General features: G+C 42.2%; 1 protein-coding gene across 7 annotated transcripts in view; it reads right to left on the reverse strand.

The window, feature by feature from the left end:
* Positions 1-13,075, reverse strand: part of wnt5b (wingless-type MMTV integration site family, member 5b) — an 89,872-nt gene that overhangs the window by 20,309 nt on the left and 56,488 nt on the right. The gene's annotated exons all lie outside the window — the stretch shown is intronic.

Here is a 13,075-nt window from a genome sequence, read left to right on the forward strand (position 1 = left end):
TCTCTCCCTCTTTCTCTAAATATATCTTCTCTACACTTCTCCATCGCAGTCTTTCTGTCTCCTTTTCCCTCGTTCTCACACATCTCTCTGCCCTGTATCACCATCTGTTTCTCTGCATCCTTCTGCTTTGTTCTGTTACTCCACTACGAAGCCCGTGCCTCCTTCATCTCTCAATATCTCTCACGCGTTTCTGTTTCTCTCTCTCAGTCTGAAAGTCAGATTGCCGTCTTTGTTCTTATCTGTTCCTCTCTCCAATCAGATGTGCAAAAGGCGTCCATAAGAAGTCGCTCTCACGTTCCCTTTTCTTTAATGTCACGAACACCAACACTTTCTTTTTACTCTTTACTGTTCTTCATTTAACATGTCCATAAAGTGTGTCTCGGTACTGTATATCTGGTGCTCGGTGTTACCACATGTGCAATTTTTGTTAGCCTTGATTGCATATCTATTTCTATAAATATATATATAGGACAACTATTTCTTGTATGTCAACATACTTGGACAGTAGAGTTGGTTCAGCTAAAGGCATATCAAGTTAAAGTATATGGTTTTGTATTACTTTGCCAAAAACAAAGCCATTTAAAATATTGCAAACAAGTGCACAATAACTGGGTCTGAGAATTAAAGCCGACAGAGGAAGTACCAAAAACCACAGTTGCCTAAAATGGCTAATTGTGAATGGCTCCAAATGTGGGTCAATACTTGTATCGCCCCATTTCAAATGCCCAAATTTACAATTTACATAACCAGCTGTCTATGAAAGTCTTTACAGCTGATGTGCCTCTTTACGGGGGTCAATTTTTATGCCATTCACCCAATTAAATTGTATTAAGGCATAACGTGTGGCAGCTTGGACTGACAAATGGGTGCAGACTAAAGGGACTTTGGTGGTTGGTCTACACATTGTACTTGCTAGCTGTCATCAACAGCTACCCAGAATTAAAATAAATAGGAAGTGGCAACTGCAGCTGCTATCGTGTTTTTCATGCAGTTTAAAAAAAAGAAATCGCTACTGTTTTTTCGCACTTCTCTTTATGTGGTGGACTCTGCTGTCGCTCCTTTTCCTGTTCAAGCCCATTTTGTAGCCAGTCAGCATTTAACCTAACTGCAGTGTCATCTCCGTCCAACTATGTGCTTTTCTTTGCACAGAAGCACATATGCATAGGCAACATACCAATAATCCTGTTCCAGGTTGATTAGCTGTCTGTTAGGTACCACCTAAGTGAACTGGACTTCATTCATGTTTGTGCCAATGGTGACCACAAACAACCATTTTTAATGAGAGTATGCCACAAATGCTATGATTTGCTGTTATTTTCTGCTCTGTTTTGTGTCTGTGTGATGCATACAGCTTATGGATTCACCTTGCTTAACGTATTAGCAAGCAATACGTGATAAACACTTCGATCTGATTCAAACGACACAAACAGACACTTTAGTCAAACTCAGTCCTTCAAAGCTGTACTCCGCAAACAAGGGGTGACATCAGGATGATTAAATTCATCTTCTAAAGCAGCTGCTTGTTAACGCAAATATTTAATCAGCCAAACACATGGCAGCAACTCAATGCTTTTAGGCATGTAGACATGGTCAAGACAACTTTGGGAAGTTCAAACCGAGCATGAAAAAGGGGAAGAAAGGTGATTTATGTGACTTTGAACGTGACATGGCTGTTGGTGCCAAACAGGCTGGTCTGACTTTTTCAGATTTGCTGATCTTTTGGGGTTTTCCCCACACAAACATGTCTTCGGTTTACAGAGAATGGTCGGAAGAAGAGAAAATATCCAGTGTGCAGCAGTTCTCTGAGCAAAAGTGCGTTGTTGATGTCAGAGGTCAGAGGAGAATGGCCAGACCAGAGCTTTGAACCACTTCAACCACTCATCAGGACCAAGGTATGCAGAAGCATCTTTGAACACAAAACACCTTATGACCCCACCATCTGAATGATGATGGGGTCATAACTTGGTGTAAACAACATGAAAGCATGGTTCCATCCTGCCTTGTATCAGCAGTTTATGGTGTTGCTGGTAGTGTAATGGTATGGAAGAAATCTCAATCCAATGTGCAATTAACAAATCAGCAGAAACTGTGTGATGCTGTCATGTCAATCTGAAGTCAAAAGCTCTCTGAGGAATGTTTACATACCTTGTCAAATTTATGGTAAATGGCCTGTGTCTGTATAGCGCTTTACACTACATTCAGTCATCCACCCACTGGTGATGGCAAGCTACATTGTAGCCACAGCCGCCCTGGGGCGCACTGACAGAGGCGAGGCTGCCAGACACTGGCGCCACCGGGCCCTCTGACCACCACCAGTAGGCAACGGGTGAAATGTCTTGCCCAAGAACACAACGACTAAGACTGTCGGAGCCAGGGCTCAAACCGGCAACCTTCCGATTATAAGACGAACTGCCAACTCTTGAGCCATGATCGTCCCACGATCGAATCTATGTCACAAAGAAAAAAGGTTAATTTGTTGCTCGGATTTAAATCAACTCTGTTAAGAGTAAAATGGCATTGTGTTTTCTTGGAGTGTGAGTGCAAGTGGCGCAACTGAGAAAATTCTTGTTGGCACTGGACAGGAAACCTGGGAGAGGCTGAATCCCTGATCAGAAAGCCCAGGGAGAAGCCACTGAGGCTGGGCCAGATCCCCAGATTCTCTGTGCCCTGGAGTTCAAAACTACACTGGTCTCCTAATCCCCTCCCTGGAGAAATTAACACACAAACAAATACGCACACACAGCAGATGTGCACACATACAGAAATTCATGAGCATGGTCATGTAGAGAAAAACAAACACTCTGACACAAACACATTTTTGCTCTCTGCCTCACTCACCCTCATACACATGCTTCAAATGAATGTCAAAAGCAACTTCTCCACCCTCTGGGACGGAGAACTGAATGTCTTTGTGACATGGAAGAGCTCTATACGCACTCACACATATCAGAGTAACACCAATAAGAAATTGGCCCATAGAAAGTTATAGTAAGACACACAGACACGGTGTGGGTCAGAACAACTTTCACATGCTCATCAGGGGATGAAACAGCGGAAGTCTCGGCTGGTCTGGCCTGATTTAATGCTCGTCTCCGAATTGATTCATATGGCCTGTAAATCCCTGGGAAGCCTTCTTCTGTGTCAGGTCAGAACACACGCAGTCCTGTTGCCATCACTTGGGAGGACATTCAGTTGACTTACATTCATTTCTCAGGGCTGTACTTTGACCCAAACCATAATTTCTATATGCTTAGCAGAAGTTGTACCCTCGCCTTAAAATAAACCTAGTATAGTCTCACAAAGTTGACAGCCTTCCAATTTCAACTCTTTCAACATTTTTTTATGCTTCAGAATCCTCTTAAAATAGATTCAATTCATGTTTTATTTTTTTATTTTTTGTGTTACTAATCTGCATAAAACAATTTTGGGGCGTTTTGTTAATTTACTGATAATAACAGTCTGATATAATCCTTTTATATATTACTCAAGGTATCTTTTGCAGTTATGAGAGCCTCAAGTCAACCCAGGAGTGATTCGACAAGCGTCACAGATCATGCCTTAGCTTCAGGACCAGACTCTAAATCAGGTCCAGTATCATTAGATTTTTGTGTGTTGTAGTGTTTTTGTGGCAATATGCTCCTCCCCACATGAATGATCCTACCACCACCATGCTTAACTTTAGCGGCGATATTAATAGGGATGCTCAGTGCTGGCTGTTCCCACATAATCTGTTTTGATGTTTGGCTAATATGTTCAATCTTTGTTTGATTAAGGCATAATCAAAAACCTCTGGGAGGCTAACAGCTGGCTGTCATGTGACTTTTTATTGAGGGATGGCCTCCAGTTGGCTACTTTGATGAAGGCCCAGTCGTTGAAGTGTAGCACTGATGGTTGCCCTTGGATCTCATTGCTAGTACCCATTAGGATCCTGGTTACCTGTTGGCCCAGGATCATTCATTGCATTCATTAATAAGACCTTGAGATGGAGCTGGACACCTTCAGTTTATCGTTCGTTGACAGCATGCAGTTTTGTGGGCCTCCATGTAATTATTTCATGCCTTGGTTACTTTGATGTACACTGTGTGAACTTATGTAGACAGCTGTGTGCATTTTCTAATCATTTCCAGTAAACTCACTTAGTTACAAGTGGATTCCAATCAAGTTGCAGAAGTATTTCAAGTAGCACTGAGAGACGTAAGACATACAAAAGCTTAGGTGCAACCATCCATTCATCTATTTTTCTCCCTTGTCTTTATCTTACCTTGGCTTTCTACAATAGAACATCAGCATTGTGATGTTCATATTCTCTCAAAGATGAATTGTGCAGAGGTCGATTACCATTATCATCACAAAGTCCAAGGTTTTCTTCAACTCTCGTTCTCATCATCTGGACGTAATTTTTTGCCATAAACCCATATAAACATGCATACTGGTTGCTGTGGAAACAGCTATCTGTCATTCAATGTTTATAACGAAGACACTGGGACATGTCACTGTAGGCAAATGAGAGAGGAGTCCCTGCAGTTTATAGAAAATTTTATTATTATCTTATTTTTACTTGGGAAGACGTACTTTGCTAAATTTTATTTGAAAAGGATTGTTCAGAGGATTCAAATCTAAGCTGTTCTGTGTATGAGTGGCAAGCGACCAAAATAATGTGAGATTAATAAAATGAACGCAACCTAAATTTGGAATTAAATCTTTTTCGTTATTTAAAATATCTTTGATGTGGGAGCCAGCCGGTGAGTAAAAATCTGTTTGGCAGCACATTTATCAACTGTTGGCGAGTCATCTGTGTCCTGAATATTTTTTATTTTTCTCATTCAAGCGTTGATATTTCAAAGACACGTCTCGGTATGAAAGCTCAAGTATTTTAAGATTTATTTTGGTCTTATGTTTGGTTTTAGATTTTGACTAAGTCCAGTTAGAGTTTTTTTAAGACTACAGCTTGCTTGTGTGACTTTTGCTTTTCTTAAAGAAGTCCCGTGTTTTCCAGAGTGAGTTTCACACCAATTTAACACAAGTCTTAACAGGTAAAAACATTTGAACAAACTCTGGTTAAATCGTTTGAATAGCTCTTGTCTTGCGGGAGGACTCAGTTGATTGTGCTCAGTCTCGTATTTGCTCATTGCTCTGGCATTGGTATACGCACTGTATATCCACACCACCGAGAGTAATTTCTAGGATTGAAAATGAACTGTTTTACACTTTCATGGGTCCCGGTACAAACACAGAGACATGGAGAGATCCTGTCAGGCTAATGCATGCACACACACATCCACAGACACAAGCACACACATAAACACACACAACAATATGCAGACTATTCATGCCAAAAGATGACAGAGTGCACTGAGAAAATGCCAAAATGCTGACTACTGAGGGAGAGAGAGCACACGGACTGAAAAATCTCCTATGTCAGACTGCAGAGCTGGCAGAAAAGAAAAGCATTGTTGAAGGGACACACACACACACACACACGCACACACGCACACACACCTAGGCAGCCTGTGTGGTGCAAAAAATTGGAGCAAAGCGGCAGTGCATAACATAGACACACACTCATAGACATGCATGCACACATGCAATCTTTGAGGCATTGTGGTGAGATGGAAGCACAGAAGAGCTGCCAGAGAGGGAGAGAGAGGTAGGAGAAAGTGCACAAAAATGAACAAATAAAAAGAAATGGAGGTAAAGATAGATAGAGATGGATGTAAAAAAAAAAAGAGCGACTCAGATACACAGAAAATAGGCTTGCAACTCCTGGCATTGACCTCCTGGTGTCTCCACCCTTTTGTGCATCACCCTTTTTGTCTTTTTGCTCTTAATGGCCATGTATATTGTGCCATAACAGAAGGAGAAGTAGAGCTGTGACTGTGCAATAATGAAAGAACATCTGTGGGAAGGAAGCATCCCTAAAACACAAATGCCAAATGGCTGCTGGACCAGAAAGCAGCAGCAATCCCTCAGATCCAAAGCAGAAAAAAGTAACATCACTAAGTCAGACAGCAAGGCGTGAACAGCTGGACAGCTGGATAGCATAAAGATCTGATCTGATTATATGATTACCTAGGAGCAGGCAGGTCCCCACAGGGGTACAACTCCTTCAAACACCTAGTTGATAACCTGCCTCTCAGGCATCATAACAGCACAGGAATAATGCTCAGAAGGGCATCAGAAGGAAAAGCAGAGGACAAATCCACCAGCACTATACGACAGAGCAGTCATCCAAGACTCTAGCCAGACTAATCTGAGCACCCCCTGGATTGACTGCAACAAAGCCTCAATGCCCTCGCGGATCCTAGAGTTCTTGACACTTTAACCCTCACTGATAACCTTCAAGAACTCAAGCAGCTGAGGAAAACAACACTGAAAGTTAACTCAAAGGCCATTGCACAACTCACCACCAAGTGTCGCACGTACAAAGGTGATGCTGCTGTTTTGCTGTGTCCCAAACTCCCCTCAGCCAGCTCAAAGAGTGAATATGGATGCACACTCAAAAATGGAGTGACCATCAGCCACCTCCTACGCATGGATGACATCAACTCACTGTCGGTGCCAAAGCTGGATGAGTGTAGCAAATGTCATCAGGACACTTACAGGACACCTACATGTACCTGAGTATAGTACAGACCAAGAAGGTCTGCAACAGTTAAATACCTCCAGAGATGGTAGACAGGTGTTAAGAATCCCTGCTCAGTGGTAGGAAGAAGACCTAAGCCTTGAAAATCATTAGATAATCAGCTAGAATAGTAAGCTGGACACAGAAAGAAATACATCATAATGATGTCAAGACAGGAAAACTTCTCACAACACACAGAGGGTTTAACCCTAAGTCCAACACCTCAAGGCTCTATGAGCAATGCGATGAAGCAGAATAAGGAGTGTTAAAACCAAAACCTGGGATGAAATAAGGAACATCTAACCCTAACTACATCAGGAAGATGGCCCTTAGGATAACCTGGTCTGAAAGTGCTTCAGGCAGAAGACATATGGTGATAAAGATGAGGAAAAGCAAATACTTTGAAAGACCAGAGGTGGAAGGAAGTGGCTGATATCAAGAGGTAGTACCAGAGGCTTAAAAAGGACAAGGAGCACACAGAGACTCTGACCATGGCAGGGAATGAACAGGTCCCAAGTACCATATCCATGAAGGCAGATGTCTATCACAGTTGACAGGATCCAAGGTTCAGGCTGCATGAAGATGCCCCTGAGACACTCCGGTACACAGCAGGATGTAAGATGCAAGCTGGGGCCAGCGTAGACTGAAAAGCTCAACCAAGTGACCGGGATAATGTACAAAAACATCTGTGCCTCATGCGGATTATACGTCTCCAAGTCCCGCTGGAGCACGGCACTAAAAGCAGCTGAGAATAACAGGGCTAAGACCCTGTGGGACTTCAAGTTCAAGACAAGCAGCTGCTGGTTAACCAACCAGATATAGCGGTGGCTGATCAGAAGCAAAAGAGAGCAGTTGTGATAGATGTGGAAATCCCATCTGACAGTATAACATCAGAAAAAATGAGCACAAGAAGATTAAGAAGTACCTGGGGCTGAAGGAAGCCTAAAGTGATCACCACAATGGAAGAGTGGCTCCAGCAGCATTCCATCCACAACATCAGAGGTCTCTGTCCATTAGAGTGCAGTCCTAGGGACAGCTAAGATACTGTGCAGAACCCTGAAACAAGTTTGCCTCCAGAATTTTTTCATAGGGGTGGCCATATGGGGGCCACTAAAAATATTTAGGTGGCACACCAAAAACAGAACAGTGCAGGGGCGCAGTAGAGGGGAGGGGTTGACGACAGGAAATCCGGAGGGACATACAAAGTAACGTAATACGAAGGGCAAAAACTGTATATTGCAGGAACAAATAACAAGTTAATGTTTCAACTCATTGTAGGGTGTCTTCCTCTCTCTTGTGATCATGTTTTTTTTGTTTTTTTTTAATTATTACCAACATAGGACAGTCTTGCCAGGGGGCCCACTTGGGGACCAGCAAATTTTGGGGGTTGGCCAGTGCCCCACCCCCTAGTGGGGGTCCCTGCTCTGAAACTCCCTGGCCTCTTGTAGAGAACGTGAGCTTAAAGAAGACACACCAGCCCCCATGTGAGAGGGAGATTATTAGAGAGGGAGAGAGAAAGAGAGATGCAAGAAGGGAGCTGGGAGGGAAAGAGGGAAGAGAAGAGCAGAGAAGCTTTGAAGGCAGGTGTAAAACACACACACACACACACACACACACACACACACACACACACACACACACACACACACACACACAACCATGTTTAAGTACTGTACAGTTGAAGTGAGGAAAGACCTGAAGGAACATAAAAGATTTAAGGTGTACAGTGTACAGCGTGCATATGTGTACACACCCACATGCATCTTAGGGCCATTGAGGTGTTGTTACTGTTTTCTTTCATATGCTGGTGTGCATGCATGCATGCGTGTGTGTGTGTGTGCGCATGTATGTGTGTGCGCGCACGCATTCTTTATGTTTTGTTTGTGTGCTAAAAAGAAATATAATCTACCGAGTCATGGTAATATCCTTTCAGGAAGGTGTTGCCATTCAGGGATATGTGTTGACACACGCCCATGTAACCTTGGCAACCAGCAATCGCTGTGGGTGCAGAATCACATTGTGGAGGAGAGCAATTATCCAGTTAGAGTCCTCCCCTGAATCATCAAATACAGACACATAAAGTTACACACAAACACATGCACAAAAAGACAGACACACACACACACACACACACGTCTGGTCACATGACGAGTAGAGTCTTGTGTTCTAGAACACTTTGAAAGCACACTCTCTCTCTCTCTCTCTCTCTCTCTCTCTCTCTCTCTATCTCTCTCACACACACACACACTAAATTTTTCAACCTCTATTTTAACATACTGACACTCTTTTCTTCCACTTCCTTTTTCCGTAGTCATTCCTCCCCCCCCCCATATCTCACTTTTCGTCTTCCTTCTCTTATCCATCTATCCCTCTTCCGCTGCTCTCTCACTCAGTGTGAGTGCTAGCTTGGGCCCAGCGGGTTTTCTAAGAGGGGTATGACACACCACAGCAGCAAGACGACGCACACACACACACACACGCACACAGAGCTGTGATGTGAGGCAGACAGAGGGAGACAGGAAAACAGGAGAAAAAAAAATGCAGTGTGCACACCACACGCACACACAGACACACACGCAGACACACAGGCAGGTCATGCAGAGACAGACTCAGCTACTGCTGCTGAGGAGAAAGCCTGTGGCATATAGACCTGCCTCTCAGTTTTTATGTCATTTCTAGACTATTTATTTACGCATCTTTTACCTCGTCGCTCTTTCTTTCATCATGCTACAGATGACGAGAGCGACAAACCAAAGACACTTTTGGTGATGTGTATAAAGTTTTTTGAACAAGCCAGTCTGGCTACAGTCTTAAGGTCAATTTTTTGGTATGAATCCACAGAAACAAGTTCAAAATCCATGTACGGTTTGGTTTAACTAAACAGATTATGGCTTTCTTCTTTCACCCCTGTTGATTTCCGGGAGGTTTGTCCAGCAGACCAGAGCTGGCCACAGTTTAGCCACATTTAACTGAGAGCTGGTGTTAATCTCCCACCATGTTTAGATCTCAAGGTGTTTGCTGTATCATTATATGGCTTGGTATTCATGTCAGGTTTGCTATTTTGAAAATGCATGACACACTCTGTGCCCGGATACCAAGGACGTAGGTGTTGGCAGCCACAGGGGACAGTGCAGTTAACTGCTTTGTTTTTGCCCTTGATGAAGTTACAGAATATAAGCTAAAAGCAGAGTGGGACATACTAGGTGCTTTGCATTTATAAATACAGCCTTTATGTTTCTTTGATGTGTTTTAAAAAGCTCAAATCGATGTTTGAACCAAATACTACTATGTTATCTATACTTGGCTACTTGCAAATAGTAGTAATAATATTCACACTGTATATTTTAAAGTCTAGAAGCGGTCTTCAATATAAGCCATGGTGTCGCAGTCATGGTGTAGTAAGACAAAATTTAAGAAGTCCTTTTAATTTTTGCTTTTATTTTTCTTTCTTTTTCTTTCTTTTAAATTATTATCTTTTTTTTTTCTTTTTTTCTTTTTTACAGAGGAGTCTCCCCCTGCAGCCCATTAGAAGGACTACATATTAAAGCCTTTTTGACATTGGCTTCACCTCATACTGCTGATTTAGACTTTTACCCACACCGGTTATGATGTAACCTATCTGAGGGGCCGTAGCCATTATTCATGCCTGTGCATGGTGTTAATTACCTTGTGCGCTGCTAACCACAATAGAAAAGAAATAAAATCCTGGGACTTTGTTGTTTTTCTCTCCTGCCTCCCCACTCTTCGTTGTGATCACGTGTTTTTCTTGGTTTTTTGTTTAGCTAATTTTGTCAATCTCTCACATCTGTGAGTCCTGTGACTCTATAATTATTATTCCTTGTTTTCAGGTGATAATCATTTTTCTTTCACTGTGAAAAAGTAGCCGTCAATGCATAGGAGGAATCAGGCCAATCTTGATAGCTGTGATCTGCGCTGATGTGATGTGCGCATCAGGTTCCAGCATAGAGTTTCAGACGGTTTTGCAGTTACAGTGTACCAAAAGAGCATATTTAAAACAGAAACCTAAATCCCCTGTTAGTCCCACACTTCTTTTTTTTACGCAGTTTATGACTCTGCACTGTTCCTAACCAGAACTTTGCAGATGAACATTTGTGGATCTGCTAGTTTTTGTTTTTGTTTTTGTTTTTCTAGCTTTGCCTCTGGGAAAAGGCAGAATTAATAGATGACAAAGAACTTATTTGTAGCAACCAAGGGATAAAAACAATTAAAACTGTCCACTGTGCTTCTCATCAACACTTCTTTCATGTATTTTGTGTTTCTCCCTCTGCTGAGTGAATTTCCCAGTGGTTGTTCCCTTTACTCTTAAAGCCAGCAATCAGTATTTAACCTACACATAGTATCATTGCCCAAAGGTGACTTGCAGTTGAGTTGTTGCAGGCAAGCATGACTCTGTACTGGCTGGATCCCCATAATACTTCTGTGTTCACACTGGAGGCACGAGTGTTTTCCAGCCTGAGATAGATATTTTGATGAATGTTTATACTTTATGAGGCACACACAGTTACAAGCAAAACTCACAGAGAGCACCTTGTTGTGGATTGGGTTTAAATTGTCGGGCTAGTATGAGCAATTCTTCGTGCTAAATTATAAACACTGTTATAACACATCTTGTATACGTGCTCATTCTAATTCATGTTGGTAATGTTTTAACGCTATAATTCATGGCAATAATTTGGAAGAATTGTGAAGAGAGGCAGAAAGAGGAAGTAGTGAAACAATGTGTGCATACAGTACAATTTCAGAGAGACAGAACAGACAGTAACACAAATTAGACTGCGTACTGGAAAACATTTGTTTGATGTTGTTAACGTAGAGTAGGGCATATTAGTCCCAGCTGAGCTGAGCTGAGACTAATATAAGTCATTTGAGAGTTTTACATGGAACAAAGACAGTGAATTTTATTTTCTATGTCTTTCAGTGCAGATGCATATAAAAGGATATGGGGAACATGGTCATGCAAAATTATTAAAGAGATCAACAGCCCTTTCAGTAACATTTGGGCTTTGCATTAAGATGAATCTGAACATCCATCATGAGGAAGGAGAACAAGAGAATAAGAGGGAGAAGTGGGAGAAAGGAGAGTTGCCGTCAGTTGTGCATGGCTGCTTTTTTTTTTCCACGTAAAAGCGGCGTTTTCTGCAGCCCCTCTCCCTCTGTCTTATCTGCACCTGATCACTGTTGCCTCTCTCCTATCGCTTTGCCTCTATGTTTCTCATCAGCTCTTCCTCTCTCTTTGCTATCTCGCAGCCACTCTGCCACACTCCACGGGCTACAGCAAACGGCTCCCCTGTCGTTTTATCGCACATACACGCACGCATGCACACAAACGCGCACACAAAGAAGCCCGTGCGTGCATGTGTGTGTGCTTGAGAAGATGCGAACATTTAAAAACAATCGTGTTTACATGACGAGGCTACAGAATCACATAGATATCCTGTAATGTGTATGCATATAGCAACTGACAACCTCTGCTGAAAAAATTAAGCCATGCAAAAAAATAGAGTTTCTTATAAGGCTGCCTACAAAAAAGTTTTAGTTTCATTAGATAATTTAGAAATCAATAATAATAACTGAGACGAGTGGTCTTGTTTATAACTAACCCTTTTCAATTTGGTTAAGACTTAAAGTAAAAGGCTTAGCTGTAGTCAGCATCAGTCTGCTCTCTAATTTAATTGAATAATGGCAAATAATATGACTTGCTGTGAGGTATAGTCCATCTGAGAGGTTTGTGCTCCAAACTTCTGAGCATAAACTTCAAGTATTTTATTAGTGTTGCACTAATAAGAGATATCTGTATCTGTGCCATGCAGTTTATGAAGACGGCTTGCTAACAAAATTTCCTAGCTTTTTCTTCTTCCAGCTTATCACTTTAGAGGTTGTTACAACTGTCTATCTGCCTTCATTTTACCCTATCCCTAACATCGTCCTGTCACATCTCAGTCACACCAACCCTTTGCATGTCCTCCTTCACTACATCTTGAATCTAAGTCTTCCTCTTTTTTTCTGACCTGGCAGCTCCATCTTCGACATCCTTTGCCTAGTAAATCCACCATCTAGATATCTCCCAATCATCTCATTTTACAATGTTCAGCCCCACCTCCTGTCTCTTTGTCAGTGCTACCATCTCCAAATCATATCAAAGTAGGTCTCTCTACCATCGTATAAACCTTCCCTTTCACTCTTGCTGCTCTCCTTCTCTTACAAATCAAATCTCATCTCCACTCTCTTCTTCTCCTCCCTTGAGCATTGCCTCTTGCTACGGATGGTTGAACCCAGGTATTTAAACTTATCTACTTTTACTACCTTTGCTCCTTGAAGTTCCACTGTTACACCTCTGTCCCTCTCATTCACACAGATGTATTCTGTCTTGCTTCTACTGACTTTCACTCCAGAGCATGCCTCCACCTCTCCAGGCTCTCTTGCACCTGCTCC

This window comes from Simochromis diagramma, unplaced genomic scaffold, assembly GCF_900408965.1.
Source record: "Simochromis diagramma unplaced genomic scaffold, fSimDia1.1 OVJJ01000816.1, whole genome shotgun sequence".
Classification (NCBI taxonomy): domain Eukaryota; kingdom Metazoa; phylum Chordata; class Actinopteri; order Cichliformes; family Cichlidae; genus Simochromis; species Simochromis diagramma.